Source organism: Onychostruthus taczanowskii, unplaced genomic scaffold, assembly GCF_017590055.1.
Source record: "Onychostruthus taczanowskii isolate IOZ18803 unplaced genomic scaffold, ASM1759005v1 scaffold54, whole genome shotgun sequence".
Lineage (NCBI taxonomy): Eukaryota > Metazoa > Chordata > Aves > Passeriformes > Passeridae > Onychostruthus > Onychostruthus taczanowskii.
The window spans coordinates 1,011,930-1,030,019 of record NW_024503013.1 but is presented as its reverse complement, the minus strand read 5'-3'; positions in this window follow the sequence as shown (position 1 = coordinate 1,030,019).

The following is an 18,090-nucleotide window of genomic DNA, read 5'->3' as shown; positions in this document are numbered from 1 at the left end:
CTCTGTTCCAATTTCCCCTTTCAGAAAGATGTTATTCTCACTGCCCATTATCTATGTACTACTCTAGACTTATGGACTTGTTATGGGAAACTTACACATATTATCATTTATTTTCATGCCTGAGGCTCTTTCTGGGCATCTCTCCAGAATCTGTGTAAGTGCTTTCAGGAGAACTGTACCATTTTGTTGTCTGTCATTACTACAGGATTTATCTTTAACTGTTTGTCAAAAGCTTAAACTGCCCCTGAGCATAAATGTGGCTTTTCAAGGTAGGCTTTGCTCCTGGCATTATCCAGGTTTGCAGTTTGTCCCCACAAGAGGAACAGTGTATTTCTCCCTGTCACACACAATTGTTATGTATCATTGCTCACTTCATTTAATAACTCCCAAAAGTGTACCAAGTGATTTAGAGAAAAATTAGAAAGCTATGGCCTGAGCTTGGCCTGAAGTATGAGCCTGCCACAAAATGTGAAACAGAGTGAGCGTTCTGGCTTTGGAACAAGAGTCTGACTTTTGTGGATGCACTGGCATTGGACAGCAGAAAAACAAGCAGGTAGGAAAAAAACTGGTACCTTTCCTGCCTCAGCAACCTGTAAAGAGCATGTTCTTTATCTGCTCTGAATTTCCACTCTCTTCATTAGTATCAGTAACACAGATTGGAATTCTTATTACAGATTGAAATTCTTATTTAGTGTTGTCTGTCAAAGGATAAATTATAAATGTTAATCTTATTTGCTTGTAAATGATTAAGATGCATTAAGCAATCTGTGGATGATCTTACTCAGCTTTTTAGTAGCCTTATTTCCAATTAAGCAAATTCTCTTTGGAAGTGAAATAGGTGTTTAAGCCTATTGATTGTTGCAGTTGCTATGAAATAACTCATTGTTGCAGAAAGCTCTCCATCTCAAAGGAAGAGATATATCCTTCACAGTTGGATTGTTAAGACCTTTATATTTTTAATTTTAGGGAAATTTTCTTCTATGTCTAGGAAAATTAACCATGTCTTGTGTTTCTTTTTGAAATCAATCTAAAGTTTACTAAAGGCAAGCTCTATTTGTTTTGCAGGATAAGACAAGGAATTGCCTGAATGGTGGAGCAATCAAATATTCCATGCATTGCTCTGCTGCCTGAGGCTAAACTCTTTTGTCTTTTTTTTTTTTTTTTTTTTTTTTTTTTTTTTTTTTTTCCTGTTCATTCTGAAGAAAATGCCTGCTTCCTGGAGATACATTCAAGCACTTTGTTCTCTGTGATTTGTTGATTTGAGTTTCTGAATCTGTAACTGGTCACAGAAGTCAAAACTTTTCATAAGCACAAATGAAATTTCAGAACAGAGGATCCCTTTGGCAAAATCTCTTGAATTTCATGTATTCCACTGAAGAAAAAAATTTTGTCTCCTCTATGTTAGTTATTTCAGCATACATTTCTACATAACCAAGGGACACTTAGAGCTAAAATGCAGTTTCTAAATAGTGTTCCTACTTTTAACTATCTCAGTTTGAGTTGAGTGTTCTCACTGTGCACACCATGGCAGGGGCTGGAGTCTTATACCTTTTATACCTCTTTCATTTCTATACAATTTGGGTTTTTTAATATGTGTCTATAATTTTAAGTCAACTTGAGCCTACTGTTTAAATGAAAGTCTGTGTTCTTGTCCACTGGTGTCATGAGCCTGTACAAAAAGAGTGTATCTTCTCTGATCAAGAAGGGTCTGTCTTTTCTGTAGGAACAGAAGATCACTTATTAAAATTTTCTGTCTGGGTTTCATCTTTTCCATGCAATGTTAATACTTTTAAAGTAGAAATCAAAGCCTTAGTTAGAGGAAGGTTATTTTGTTGTCCATAATTTTCCAACCCCTTTTTACCTGCTGGAAATTGCCCATAAAATGAGATCTGCCATCCCAGTCTCAATAATTTATTGATGTTTTAGTCATACTGAATTTCTATGGCGCATAAGAGGATAATTTTGCTGTGAATTTTCAGTGAAAGGAGTCACCCATTTTTGAATCTTTAATCAATAGATTAGACAAAACAGAGATGTGGCGTGGGAAGGGATTTAGGTTGAGTACATCTCAACCTAAGAGAGAGAGAGAAATCGAGATCAGCTACCCAAGAGTTGTAAACATTCATTGTCCTGTAATCATTGGATGGGTGTGGGAAGTAGGTGGAATAGATAACCTTGTGCATGTCTTTCTGCTGAAATTGAAGAGGAGCTTTGAGGACTAGCTTAGACTAGGTATTGCAGTGTGAGGTGATTAAAGGGGAAGATTGCTTGGGGAAGATTATTCCAAGGGTTATCACAGGACTAAAGCTCCACGTCAGATCTCTTGATTAGGACTCAGTGTCGGATTTCAAAACATTTCAAAGCCATCCTATCTCTAAACATGCTCTCTTATTCCATCTTCCCCATTCTGTAGTGTAAGTGGTTATATGTATATATGTACTTTGTATACAATATATGTACACACACACTCTGTGTATAGCGCAAGCTGCTGTTGCTATTCCTCTCCTGGGACTGTTCTGCCAATTTGTGTTGTGATTTCCTAATATATAACCACAAGCTGGAGTGGAAGAAGCTGATTTTCATTCATGACCTCAACTAATATTTGAACTTACATTTTTCAGAGGTGAAAGGCTAATTCCCTTATTCTGCATAACCCTATGACTAATCCTTTTTAAGATGGAAACCAGAGCCAGAAGAACATAATTGGTTTATATTATTAGAGAGCTACCACAATCCTGATGTTTATGTAGCATTCAGGTGCTGTTATCTCTGTCCTTCAGCTTGTTTTTTGCAAGCAGCTGCTAGTTTTGTCACAGCCAGAAGGCCTAGATGGGCTGGGGAGGGAGAGGTGCACTGGCAATCAGGAGGCTCTGAAGTCCTGGTAGTGACTGTCCCATGAATCTATCATGGGACTGGGACTAACTAACTAATTTTCTTTCTTTGTCTCTTTTGTTGCATTAAAATGAGGCTAAGGAAATTCTGTTGTGTACTTCTTGGAAGGGTATTGAGAGTGATTTTGTTAACGTTTTAAAATAAATTTAATTTTGCTATTTTGCTATGCAGCTTATTGTCTTTTTTTAAGTTAATGCAAAGCTGTCATGAATGGTCTAAGCTGCATAAAAACAAGCCTGCAGCTCTCTGCCAACACCAGCAGTAACGGATGGTCTCCTTCACAGGGCTGACCATGCATGAGCTGAAATTTGGAACCAAGGAATAACTTGGTTTGGTGAATCAAATGAGTTCAAAACTTAAACACAACTTTTTAAATAAAGATAGAGGTCATGTTTCATTCTTCACCACCAGTTTCTGCCAGTGTTGTCCCCAAGACAATATGAACTGTGCTGTCATGGTCTTTCTCATGGTGTGCAGGTGTCAGCTGAGAGGTGAGGTATGCCTGAGATCAGTCAGGTGGCTGACACAATATATGCAATACACAGTTACAACTGGCTTTTCCCCAAAGGAGTGGAAGTCTGGCTCCTCTACCCAACTTTTGATTTTCAGAAAATGTCTGAAAGTATAATAACCTCAAAACTTGAGGCCAGGACTCAAATCCAGCGCAATTTAGCATAAGTTTAAAGTTATAGGGAGGGGCTAAGAATAGACCAGATATGTTAATAGAAGGCCTGATTATCTTAAGTCCAATTTTCATGGGAAGTTTAGGTTAAAGTGGTTCTGTAACCACTTCAATCAAGACTACCAAGAGCTGTATCCACTTGTTGTTCCTCTCACATATGTTCTTCTGTGCCAGGGAAATAAGAACTGAGACTGGAGCTGGAACATGATGGACCCCTGGAAATAAAATATGCGTCAGACTTGGTGATTGCTTGGTTAGAATATATAATTTTCTGATAACGACCATCACGCCAACCAAATTACATCCTGAGCTGAATTTGTTTTCCCACTATTACCTGTGATTCATAGGTAGTGGGTTGACCCTGGCTGGATGCCAGACACCCACCAAAGCTTTTCTATCACTCCCCTCCACAGCTGGACAGGGTAGAGAAAATATAATAAAGGGTTCATGAGATGAGGTAAGAAGCAAGAGAGCTCACTCACCAGTTACCATCACAGGAAAGACAGACTCAAATTTGGGATATTATCTGAATTTATTGTCAACAAAATCAGAGTAGACTAATAAGAAGTAAAAACAGACCTTAAAACACGTCCCCCCCACCCCTCCCTCCTTCCCAGCTCTACCTGCTGCACCCCAGCATTTGAGGGAGAGAGGGAATGGGGTTTATGGTCACTTCATCACACATTGTTCTTGTCTCTGCTCAGGGAGAGGAGTCCTTATCCTGCCTCAGCATGGATTGTCTCCCAAAGGAGATAGTTCTCCATGAACTTCTCCACTGTCAGTCCACCAAGCAGGCAACAGTTCTCCACAAACTGTTGCAATGTAGGTCACTCTTCCATGGGGTGCCGTCCTTCAAGGACAGGTTGCTCCAGTGTTGGTCCCCAACAAGGTACAAGTCCTACCAGGAAACGTTCTCCAGCATGAGCTCCTCTCTCCATGGGTCTGCAGGCCAGGAGCCTGCTCCACCATGGGTCTTCCATGGGTTCACAGCCTTGTCTCAGGCATCCACCTGCTCCAGTGTGGGGTCCAGCTCCTCCACGGGCTGCAGGTGGGTCTCTCCATCCCTTTGGACCCCCATGGACTGCAGGGGCACAGCTGCCCCACCATGGCCTGCAGCTTGGCCTGCAGGAGAATCTCCTCTCTGGTGCCTGGAGCACCTCCTTCCCTCCTTCTGCGCTGACCTTGATGTCTGCAGGGCTGTTCCTCTCACATATCCTTGCCCCACTCTTCTCTGGCCACAATTACATCTGTACAATAAATTTTTTTTCTTTCTTAAATATATTATCATAGAGGCATTATCATAATTTCTAACTGGCCAAGCCCTGGCCAGTGGCACATCTGTCTTGGAGTTGGCTGGCATTTGCTCTGCTGGATATGGGGGAAACTTACAGCAGCTTCTCACAGAAGCCACCTCTGTAGCCCCCTGCTACCAAAACGTGGCCATGCAAACCCAGTGCAGCAGGAGTGTGGGCCTCTGATAATTAACAGGACCACCAGCAAGTCAGCAGGAGTGGATTTAGTGGTGCCATTCAGTTGCAATGTAAGATGGATCATGTTTCTCAGGGCTGGGAGACAGAGCAGTAGATCATGGTGTAAATTGAAGCTTACTGCCTGGATTCATTCCTTTGCCTGCTGACCTGCTGAATAATCTACCACCCGAGGTATAGGTGCTATTTAGGGGCAATGCTATGTGTCTGTCTTCACTGGCAAACAACATCAGTTACTCTAGCAGTGTTTAAGAGGGAAACATTATTGTAATAGGTTTTAAGAGGTGCAGTGTTCTTGTGATGGCCTTCATTCCAGGTGAGTTTCATCTATTAAAGTTATTGAGGTGGTTTTATGTGTATTAGATCTTTCTAGTGCGCTAGAGTCTTCTTCTTCTTCTTAATGTTGAAAATATACATCTAGAATTTTATTGTGCCAAGTTCAAAAGAATCTCCAACTACTTTTTCATCTGTGTGCAGTAATAATCATGCTTTTCTTCTGTCACTCTCCTAGCACAAAGGACAAAATCATTTAGGACAAAGCTATATTTATAGTAAATGTTAATTATTCTGCATTGACTGGAATTCATTAACTGTACAAAACGCCTGGAGGTATGTTTGTGGAAGCAGCTCAGAATTGTTTTTTAACTCAGTATGATTATTACCTCAAACAATAAGAAAGTAAATACTGTCAGGGTTGGTATGGCTGGCATGTGGGATATGACTGAAAGCAGAACAACAAAGGAAGAATTCAGGAAGCAATTTGGAACATGCTGTGGTGGCATTATATTTAAAACTAACATAAGGGAAAGAAATATGTCTGCTTTATGAAGTGAAACTTGGCCGGCAGTAGATGAGGGCTGCATGAGTTATGGAGAAATGGTATGGGTCGTGATTGAAAATTTGGAAAGGAAGACAACAAAAATAGCCTCATTTTCTACTTTTTAATATCAATTAGTACATTACTGAAAACAGGATAGTTGAAAAATGCACTGTGTCATAAGGCATTAGTCAATTCAAACTATGATACTTTTAAGCTTTCACAGAAGAAAAACCAAAACCAGTTCCAATTTTTAAAGTTAAGGTCTCTAAAGCAGGACATGAAGAACAGTAGAATTTATAGTATTTTCTCAAAATTTCAGAGCGGCCACCAATGAGATATGCAAATTGACAATACGCCATTCTTTTGTCAGGAGAAACCTAATAATCATTTCCCCACCTGCTGGTGTGGGCAAAACTTGATCCACTTATGGAACACATCTGTCCATTAGAGATAGTAAGTGGTCATCCACAACTGTGACATAGGATGACAAAAAAAGTGTTGAATTTGGGTTGTACCAACATTGATTTTACTATTTGTCTGACACATGACTTGGCAACCTTAAGCTGCAGTTTCCTGGAATTCTTTTTTTGTCATGTCATAGATTTTTTGGGAAAAAAAAAACCCAAAAATTGAATACTCTGTCATTCAGAATTACTGACCTTCCTGTGGGCTGTCACTGATAGGGAAGCTTATGTATTTAAATCTTCTCTACAGCTCTCTTCAAACTGATGACATCACAATTTGTTGTCATTCTCTTTTTTTCATCAGCATTAAATTAGTCTGAAGCTATTGACTTTCATGGCCACTTGATTTCAGCAGAAGACAGAAGAAGCTCAGGAATCTGGGTTTCATTCTAGGGCACGGAAAATCTGTGTTTTTAGAATTTGAACCTTTCAATCTGATTCTCCCAAATATGTTTCCTTCTGCTCTATCCTATCAAGTTCCTCCACGTATTCTCTCTTTGGGTGCATCACACCTTGTTCATACTTTAATCTGTTTTTCTACCCCCTCATTGCTTCATTCCTGTCTGCTTTCTCAGACAGTACTTGTATCCCCTTTGGGAGCTTCTCTGAGATCCCAGGACCTCCCTTTCCAGATGTGCAGGAAGACTCCTTGCCTAACAAAGCCTAATTCTCCTTTCAAAACCATGGAAGTTTTGTTTCACCCTTTCCCCTGCTCCTGTGTCTTCCCAATCTCACCATCCTTTTCCTGCTTTAATATCAATCCATCCTGTATTTTCTTTCTCCCTTGCTGATGATCCCTTTTACTGTCCCCAGGAACCTGTCTGTACCTCATGTTATCTTGTCTTACTGCTTTGTTCTGTTTTCATTTCTGAAAGTCTAGCCTAGGCTTCTTGAGCAGGCTGGGCCCTCCACCAGCTTTGCCAGACAGATTGTCCTAACTGACCAGCTCCTCCTGCTATGTCCTGCTTTTGACTTGCACTGGACTGATTTTTGTCCCCTTCACACTAAGTGAAGGAAAATGCCTTTGTTTGTTGTAAGGGTGTTTGCATGGTTTAAGGGAAATGAGAACTTAGGGGCCTTTTTTTGTCATTTCCAGTTGTAAACCCAGCCCAGTCACTCTCAGGACAGAAGACTTTGGGAAGCAACTTTTGACTGACCCATGGAAAGTCAGGTCAGTGTGAGCAGTATGGAGGGGATGAAATACATTCAGCCACTCTGCTAAGGTGATATTCGCAATAGTCACAGGGTGGAGAGAGAAAAATCTCAGCAGTTTTGGGGGATTCCCCCAGATGAGATTCTCCCATTTTAGTCAACATTAGGACTTGACAAAAGCTCATACATCTTAGAGGACAATAGAAGCTACAGACAGGATTGTCCTGTAACTTTGGAGACAACATGACATTAGCCTAAAATTTGGGTCCAAGCAGTTCAGTTCCATAGGATGTGTCAGCAGCAGGGGGCATGGTGGTGTTTGGGTATCTCCTTGAGGGTCTGTAGCAGAAGGATTGGTGATCTTGGAGATTACTTACTGCATCTTCTGGGAAAAGGAAGTAGAAGAGAATAGCAGCTCCAGATCTTTCTCTCACAAGTGTCTGCCTAACCACGTCTCTGATCTTCAGTCTTAGATCCATATGTGTGTATGTCTTTCTGCTTTGTAATTTTAAAATTTACTTTTCTTTTTCAGTCACCCTTTGGGACAAACTGGACCTTTTCTTTCAGTCAGTTTTTTAATAGGTATGATTACCATTTCTTGGCATCACAGTCCTTCAGCCTCTATATTTATAGTAGAGTTTCTTCATTCCCAAATTTGTATCTCAATGTTTGAAGAAACTTTCATAATTTTACAGGAATTTCCTTTATTAAAAACTTTCCAATCTTGCTTTTTTTTTTTTTTTTTTTTTTTTTTTTTTTTTTTTTTTTTTTTTTTTTTTTTTTCTTATTCCACACTAGCATAATTTTAGAAAGGTCTTTTAAAGACTTCCTCAGAGACCCTTGAAATTACAAACATTTTCCTGTCTTTTCCTCTGTGTTTGAAACATGATGGCTCACACTGTTACACAAGTTCCCTGTTTCAGTCTTGCCTTTATGATTGTGGAGGCTGCATTTTTTCAGAGACCATGGGACCAAGTAGGTGAAGCTGAAGGAGGATAGTCTAATGGGTCTAGTAGCATTTATACTACTTTGTGCAGTCCTAACTAAAACTGTGTCACTGAAACATAACCTAGCAATGAAAAGAAACTCTAATTGGAAAGGTTAAGGAGCATGCCAGAAGACCATAGAACAGTTTCGGTTGGATGGTAATAAACTTCCCAGTCTGGCCATTCATGAGACTCTCTGGCAGTCACATTCTCAACACCAGAGGCTGGGACCAAAGCCCCTTCACAGCAGGCAGCTTCAGTGATCCAACAGGACCCTGCTTGACTCCCGACACACCCCACACTCACACACAGGCAGACCAGGTTTCCTTACTGCAGATTTAAGCCGCAGAGTTGACCCCAGGTTTTCCATATCAGAGTCCCATAAATTGCTTTATCCTATAAAGCAATTTATTCATGGTGTAGCAATACAGAAACAACTGAAGCTGGTGCCTTCGAGGAGGGACTCTGAAGAAAGAAACCCCTGGGGCTGTTATACTCTCACAGTCCAAGTCTCAGGTCTTCCTCCAGATCCTTCAGATCCTGGTATGTTTCTAAGTGTCCGGTCATCTGGATGGGCAGCAGCTCCCCATGCCTTTTGTAATGCAACTGTCAGGAGTTCATGGCTTGGGCTTAAAATGTCTGTTCCCATCTTCTATGCAGGGCTACTTTAAGTATTGAAAGACCACAATAAGGTCTCCCTGGAGCCTTCTCTTCTTCTGGCTAAACCATTTCTCTCTCTCTCAGCCTGTCTTCACAACAGATGGGCTCCAGGTCACAGATCATCACAGCTGCTCTCCTACATGTCCTTCTTGTGCTGGGACCCCAGAGCTGTTCACAGCACTCCAGTTGGGGTCTCATGAAGGCAGAAGGGAGGAGCAGAATCCCCTCCCTCACCTTGCTATCCATGCTGCTGTGATACAGCCCAGGATATGATTGGCTCTCTGTGTTGCCAGCTCACATCCAGCCTGCCATCCACCAACACCCCTAGGTCTAAGATATGCTCCTATTCACTGATATAAAATCTTCTTTTCTTCCTGGACAAGAGACTGGAAAGGCTTCAAAAGAAAGGAAAAATCAGCCAAACACTCCCACGTTATAGGAGTCTCCTGGTTTTGTAACTCCTGCAGAAACACTGACATTTGTAATGCCTGCAAGAGTACACCATTACTTCTGTGTTGTGATGAGGTTTTGGCACTTGAGTAATAGCACCTATAAGGCTTAATCTGCACTTTGCTAGTTCTGACTACTTGTACTCCTGGTACTGCTACCTCATGTCAGCAAGTTTAAAGCAGAATTATTAAGAACTTTAATTGTTTGGGGGAAAAAAAAAAACTTTAGTTGTTTGGAGGGGAAAAAAATCAAATATTAGACTGAAGTAAAGGATGTGCCTCTAAAATTTATGTTTGTGTCAGCAAAGCCTTTCTGAAATTCATGTTTATATAAAGCAAACGTTTTACTGGGACAGAGTTCCCACTAATAGTTTTCTATACTGAGACTCTAAATGATTGCACTTGAGGTCAGAATCAGGACAGGGCAATGGATCTTCTTCAAGGCTTCGTCTTTTCCTATTGGTTTTGTGATTTGAGAACTTGCAAAAGTCCGAGGGCAGCCCACTGATATCTTCTAGTACTGGTTATGTATCAGCCTGCTAAGCTTTGAATTGCTGTAGTCCACAAAATTTGCACAGTCACCAAAATCACCCTGATCATTCTTCAGCCATCAAGTCCAACTCAGCTCACCTTCAAAATACCCTTAGCATTTCTTGCAATCAATTAAAATTCACCCTAAAAATTCACTGGCCTATTATAACATACATTTGCAATAATTTCATTCATAAGTGTTATTTTAAAATATATGTAGTAAGAAATAATATCCTTCTGTAGAGTTTGCAGTAAATATTCACATACATACATATTATAAATTATTTTATGGTAGTTTGGCCAAAAACACACACAAAGACAATTGTAGCCTGCATAGGCAATTACAGATTGATTGGACAGGGATGGGACAATTCCAGAGTCACTCTTGACCACTTTGGGAACAGAAAGCTGTTATTTTCCAAAGTATAATGCCTGCCTTGCCCTGATGTTTGCTGTCCTCCTTCTGTTCAGACTACTAAGAAAATTCCATCTTTTGTTCTACCCCAGGTCCATGATTTTATTAATAGTTGTTTTAAAGAGTCTTGGCCTTAGCACTACATAAACATGCAGCCTTTTAAAATACAGCTCTTACACTTGTGTATCTGACTGATTCACCTTTGCTTTTCAACACTCAGAATAGTAAGTCCTATAAACAAAGTCATATCCATGTGCAATTTCATATTGCATACACACTTTTATGAATTGGTGATTTATTAATCATATTCATATTGATAGAATAAGATATATCCTTCATCAGTGAAACACCAGACAAGGCAACTGGCCTATAAAAATATTACATCTATCCTGTTTCAGATATGGTAATAAAATGAAATGAAAATCAAGTGAAATGGAGTCAAGCAACTTATAATTAAATATACTTGTAGTGTTTGAATAGATTCCTTTTCTGTTCTACCTCTGGCAGATAAAGCAGAAAGGATTGCTATTAATAGCTATCCAAGTTACTCCAGCTTAAAGATTGTTATTAATAGTTATCCGAGTTACTCCAGCTTAAGGGTTGTTATTAATAGTTATCCGAGTTACTCCAGTTTAAGTATCTCTCTTCATAGGATTTTCTAGTGATCTTAAAGGCCTGATTAACTGCATGTTTGCTTTTATATTTCATGCAATTCATCACCTAAGATGGCTATACTATTGTTAATATGTACACAATTTTTATTATCAATTCCTTATGTATTATTTATAACTGATAGGTTTGTTTTATTTTAAATTAGCAGTTCTTATACATGTATAGGCTTCTACAGCCTTTCCTTTCCTTTTGTTTTGTTAGTTTTTTTGGGCACATTTTGTTTTGTTTTAATTTTTTCATTTCCTTATGTGTACTCTGAAAAAAATACTGGTATTCACATGTCACTCAAAATCAGACATTATAGTGTTAACTTCAGTATTCAAGGGATAGATCTCTCCAAGTTCAATGAAATAGCTAATGCCTCTCTCTCTCTCTCTCTTTCTCTCTCTCTCTCCCCCCCCCCCACTGAAGAGTCACACCTAATCCACCATCCTTCAGCTGTTAATTAATTACATGTGCTATGTAGCACGTCTTTGGTGTTTGTCCTTTTTGTTTTTCTGTTGATTTTGTAGACAATAGACTGTGCCCCCCCCCACCCGCCCCCTCCAGATTTCTTTCATGCACCTCCTCACATGCCTCACTGAATTTAACAATACTCTCTGTGAATTTGAATGGCTCATTTTCATTCTAATTGTATTGCATTTGCTTGTCTGGTTCTGCAGTTTCAAACATTTTAGCTACTCTAGCAGTTAGATATTCTTTTGTATGTGGTTCTCTTTTTCTTCCAATACTATTCAGAATGAGTGTTGGAGGAGTCTCGGAGCTGATGCTGCCTTTTCTTTTGTTGTTTTCTGCTTCTGGGATTTGCATCATATTTGGCTCTCCTATTTATACAATGCTTCGCTCTTATCCCTCTTTCTTAAGTCCAATTGCTGCAGGTCATCATTAGCAAATGTTAAAGCCCTGACTCATTCCTGTGTTTATTATCTCTTTGAGCCTTTTGTTCATCTCTCAAAATTTTCCTTGCTTTTGGAACCTCTGTGTTAAGTCAGCCAAAGAAGTGGTTCCCAGTCTGATTCAGTGCTTGCTGCTGCTCTGGCTGGGTTTCCCTGCTGCTACCCAAATGGTTATCCCCCCATTTAACCCATAATTCCACAAAGGTATGCCTGTTAAGAGCACTGTCGTTCTTCTAGCTGGTTTAATTTGCTTGGAATTTCAGTTCCTTGTGATAGCAATTTGCTGTCCCATCTCCATCCCTTCCCATTTACTATAGTATTGTTGCTTAAAAGAGCTGTTGGTTTCCTCTGCATGTCTGTCAGAGTTGGTTTTGGAATAATGCTCAGTGTGGTGAATAATAATGCAGCTGTGGTGAGCTCCTCTCCAGTTTTCCCAGCACAGTTATTAATATCAGTCCCTACCCTGGATTTGTCAGGATCACTATGTCTGTCTTCATCCTTGTGTTTCAGGTGTCCCAAAGTAGCAAACCTGTTCTGACTTTGAAACTGTGCTTGCAGGGCTGCTGTGTGTTTCACTCATCCATTAAGGTCAGCCCTGGCAGAAGAAAAGTGGGGATCAGTAGCTTCTCTGATTCCAGAATAAAAACCTGCAATTCTGGTTACTGTCTTCTGGTTTTATCTCATTCCACAACCTCTCACTGAACATTCCAGGAGATTTACTTGGCCATTTGAGTTTACACGGTAAAGAAACAGCCTTCTGCTTTTCACAGCCACATTCCTTCCCATCTGCCAAATCTGACATTTCTTTGGCAAATCCTTCCAAATTTAAGCCTGTTATTCTAAAATGGCTCCTCAGACCAGGGTCATTTGAGTGTGCCTGAGCAGTTGCCACCAAGTATCCTCACAATGAGGCTCATCGTGTTCCAGTCCAGCAGCATTACAGGGATGCTCTCAAACCTAGCTGCACGTGCAACACTGAGTTGTGCAGCAGCTTCGGGCAGATGTTCAGTCCTGCCTGAACATAGACTCACAGGCAGGACTGGCAAACGCTTCTCTTTTCCACTGATGCCTTCTCAGACAGTTTTTGCCTTGAAAAATACATTCCAACAGAAACAGGCTGAGAGGCAGAAGGTCTGCAAAGAGGACCTAGAGTCTGATGTCAGAGAAGGGATGTAAATATGAGCCAAGTGCTGCTTCTGTCTTCAGCTGGTTGCTGACCTGCTTATTTCCTGTCAGTGTGGTCAGCATGGGCTGTCAGAAGGGATGTAGGCTGTGGGAGAGACCCCCAGGTTTTGGGAGTGTAACTGATTGGTTATAAATGGGGTGCTTTCACACATTAATATTTATGCAGCATGTCCAGAATCAGCAAAGGAAGGTTAATTTTACATTAAGTTGTATTTTAGTGCAATACAAATCTGAAGAGGTGTTGTGAGGCTTCAGTGGCACAACCAATATGAAAAAGTGATTTTTTTATTGTTTGATCCGTACTCAAGGGAGTATCAACGTATACAATCTATGAGTTTTCATGAATGGCTGAAGGTACATTAATTCCTTCATCAGTTTCACAGATTATTGCAGACAGATTTTAGTGAAACTGGTTACTGTGCTATTAATTATTAAACAAGATCTTATTACCCCTAATGGGTTTGAACCATCACTGTGAATGTTTTAGCTTTGATTTTGACCATGCTAATAATAGTCTCACCTGTCTTGTTGCATGGTACAATTGCTTTCATGTGTTACTTTCTGACTGTTCTACAAGCAAAACTTACTTTGGTAACATAATGGTAGGATATATACAGATTGCAACACAGTTTTGATCTATGTTCCCTTTCCAAGTGCCATTATATCAAATCCATTAAGTGCTTACAATGCACGGGCTGAAAAAAATGACTGTGAGAAAAAACCAAAGAGGTGCCATATTTCTATGTCTCAGTGACTCAGCAGCAGATCTACTGAGTTCACAAACAAAAATCTAATTTTTAGTCCTGCAAACTAGATTTCCTCTCTGATAGTCATTGGGGTCTTGACTTTACAATTATCAGCACTGCTAATAAAGAAAACTCTTTGAAATTATCATTACCATGCTGTGTTCTTTTCAGTATGTCTAAAATTGCTCTGACAGCCCCCTGTCTCCCCATAAAGGCATTTCTGAAATTATTTCAGACTGTGATTAGCCAGGAAAAACCTCACTTTGATTTCCAAAACTCTCGTTGAATAAATAGGATTTGCAGTTAAAAAATCCCATCATTTTTGAAGTCGGGAACTAAGTAATAACTGAAAGAGAAAATGCAGAACTTCTATCAACTTGCAAATTTCTTTTAATACTTAACTTAGCACCAGTTCTAATCCAGTGAAGATGTATTTATGTTTGAATGTGGTTTAGCTTGACTGTGACTGAATACCTTGACAATAAGTAAATAGTCCTCTTTCTAGTTAGTGGTCTTAATCCCTCAGAGCAGAGACATGATGTCCAAATTACATATCCTGGCTTCCTCTTTCATATATGCTTTAACAAGCTAAAAAGATTTAAAAAAAATTAAACTAATTATGTTTAGACAAGAGATCAATATTTTCACTGGCGGAATTCATGCAATTCATCTATTTAATCACAACCATTTTCACAATCTGATGCCCCTACATGTGGTAGGTGCATAGGGAGTACACTCCCTATATATTAGCTGCAGAATTTAGACAGCAGCTGGGTCAGAAGAATAAAATTTGAATTCCTGTTTCTTCAGAAGCATATCTTCCTTTCCACAAAATGGCTATTAGGATGGATCTTGAAAGGCTTTTTTTTTAATTTAAGAAAACTGTTTTTAAAGGATACTACAGAGTGGGTGTTTGTTACCGCTTGTAGACTCTTCTCCAGCTTTAATTTTTTCAGCATACAATAAAAGACAACAGGGGTATTGTAGGGCTTACTGTGTTAAATTCTCTCTGTGAACAGGCAAGTAACTCCCTGTACTCTGAGCTCTGAGTTCAGTTATTCTGATCTGCTCCCAACATTGCAGCATACAGCAGTCCAAAACCTCTACCATTTAATATGGTTTTGCAGGTTTCCTTAGTGTACACAATGCAGCTTCAAGGTTTTCCAAAAACTGTGTGAAACCAAATAGATAAAAATTTCCCCTCAGTAGGACTGCTGATTGTGAACATAAAAGTGCTCCCAAGGTCTTCTGAAGATTGATAGGCCATAGCTGTGCTTTCATTGCAAAGGGTTCAAGCAGCTGTTAACTCTGCTTTATCACCACGTGATATATCATGCTGCTCTGGGCATTTATTTTTTCTGTCTCCACCACATGCAATGTGCCTGTGACTTTTTCTTGTCAGGCAGAATTAAGTTCAGGGGTGCTGTTGAAATTAGTGAGCTTTTTTACATGCCAGAAAATTGGAGTCTAATAAATTGGTGTAATTTACACAAGAAAGTAAGAGTGATGAGAGATGCCAGAAAAAGTAGCCAACAGGGAAGTACATGAAAATAATTCAAGACTGCAGCAAGACCAAAAAGTTGACTTTAGGAATGTTCCTTGTAACACCCACCATAGGGGTTTTTTTTGGGCCAGTTTTGTTTTCATCTGGCAGCAAGCCAGCAACTTATACTGCATGGGCTCTTCAGTGCTTTGGAAGACTGAGCTGGAGTCCCATTGTCCTCATCAGTCAGTGAGGAAATGATGGGATTTTAATTACTGAATCTTCAGTGCTGATAAAATGAGAAGAGGAATAGAGAGCAAGGATGATATCTAAGAGTGAGATCTGTGGTTGTTTGTAGTTACACAGGTCATATTTTAACTCCTAAAATAGCACTGCCTTTTTATCTGTGAAATCGTGTTTTTTCTTTCTTCCCTTTTATTACGTGAAGTTTGTCATTCTTCTTGCACCTTCAATATTTTGCATCATGTTTTCTTACACCTTCAGGACTTTGCATCATGTTGTCAGTTCTGTATATTTCATTTCCTCTGTTGTTAAGTTTTGCTTTTTCTAGTTGCATAGCAGAGCTGTTTGGAAAGTTCTACCTCTACTGCCCTGGGAATGCTTTCTGAGCTCACCTACCAGTGTACACATTTCTTTTCATTCAAGTACTTCCCTAAAAGTTACTTCCATTCTTACAAAAAGTCAAACAACCACCATTGAGTAGGAGACACTAGACAGTCACACTCCATATAATAAAAATATTTGAATATGCAAAAAAATTGTAGTAATTTTTATCCTAGCATATATGTCTCCCTTTCCTTACTGCCTAACCTTTAATCTTTTTAGAGAAACAGTTAAGATTACTTCTCAGAGAATTATTTCTTTCCATGAAATTTTCCAGAGATTTTTGGAAAATTAAAAATGCTAATTTTTACTAATAATACTGACAATATGATAATAGTGAAAATGGAAGTAGGAAAAAAACCCAAAGTCAGACAAAAATAGTCTCATTTTTATATCAACGTAGTCACATTTTAATACCTCATGTCACACACAACACCCACTTTTAAAAGTCCTCATATTTCCTCCACTATCCTAGCTTTTCATTATAGCTTTTCAAATTCAAATTCTTATTTAGACATAAATAGTGAGTGTGTACAGCATTCTGGGTGAGTAATGTCTTACACCATGTTCCGTGCTCCATATGGGAAACTCCTGGACTGATACCCTTTTCACTCTGGTAGCTTATGCTTATACTGAAGAATAATCAGTTTCATCTCTTTTATTTGCTTCCAGTAGATGACTTCTCAGCTTTCAGACAAAATTCTCATTAGATAATTGGTACCCAGAGTTCCATTTTTCATAATTTGACATATTTTGATCACTGAACCACTCAGTTCTTCATCTGTACCTTGGTGTCTTCTACACTGCTAATACCAGCTCAATTTGTGATCATGTCAGTGTATTTATCCTCTCTAATCTCCTTCCAGTTTGTCTTCCTGCAAGGGTGTTTGTTGTCACCCATTCCTTTGCCAACATGCAGTTTTTACACCTCACTTGCAATACAACTTCTAGGCCACTGGATGCACAGGCATGAGGTTATGAAAACCTCCACTTCCAAATCCTGCATCTGGCAAAAGTTCAACATGACTGCAGAAAGATTGGATGGCTTGACACAAGTGCAGCCAAGAAAACATGAGGCAAAGAGCCAGAGACTTCTTGCACAGTCTGAACCAGTGCTGTAATGTGCATAGGCTTGTCACAGGAGTGACTCATCTGAAACCAAAGAAGTTTACATAATAAACCTTACATAGTAAAGTCAAGGAAGAGTTCAAATGTAATGCTCTTCCACAAACAGAAGACTACAGTGAGCAACTGAACACCCTGACCATCCACAAGAAAACCTCAGGAGCAGTGACTGCTAACCTGATAGTGTCTTACGATGGGAAAAGTCACTGGAGGAGAAACATCACAAGTAGGTGCAAAACTGTGGCTCTGTTGAAGAAAGGCTTTCAATACTCTCTTCTGTAACATTCTCACAGAGAGGGGACAGATCAGCAGACAAACACAGTAGATTGAAAACTGGCTGAACAGCTGAATTCAGAGGATTATGATCATGGTAGGAGATATAGTTGAAGGCCAATAAATAAAAATGCACCCCAGGGGTCAACACTGGTCCAGTTTTATTCAACAATTTTATCAATTAACTGGATGCTAGGACAGAATGTACCCTTAACATTTTGCTGATGACATGAAACTGGGAGGAGTGGCTGATATGCCGGAGGGTTGTGCTGCCACCCAGAGGCATCTGGATGGCCTGGAGAAACAAACTGACAAGAACATCATGATGTTCAAAAAAAATAAGTGCAAAGTCCTGAACCTGAAGAGGAACAACACCAGGACCCAGTATATACTGGGGGCCACCCAGTCGAGAAGGAACTATGCAGAAAGTTTGAACACCAGACTGAATGTGGGCCAGCAATGGGCACTTGCTGCAAAAACAGCCAGCTGCATCCTGGGCTGCCTTAGGGAAGGTATTGAGGGAGAGGAAGGTGATCCTTTCCCTTGGT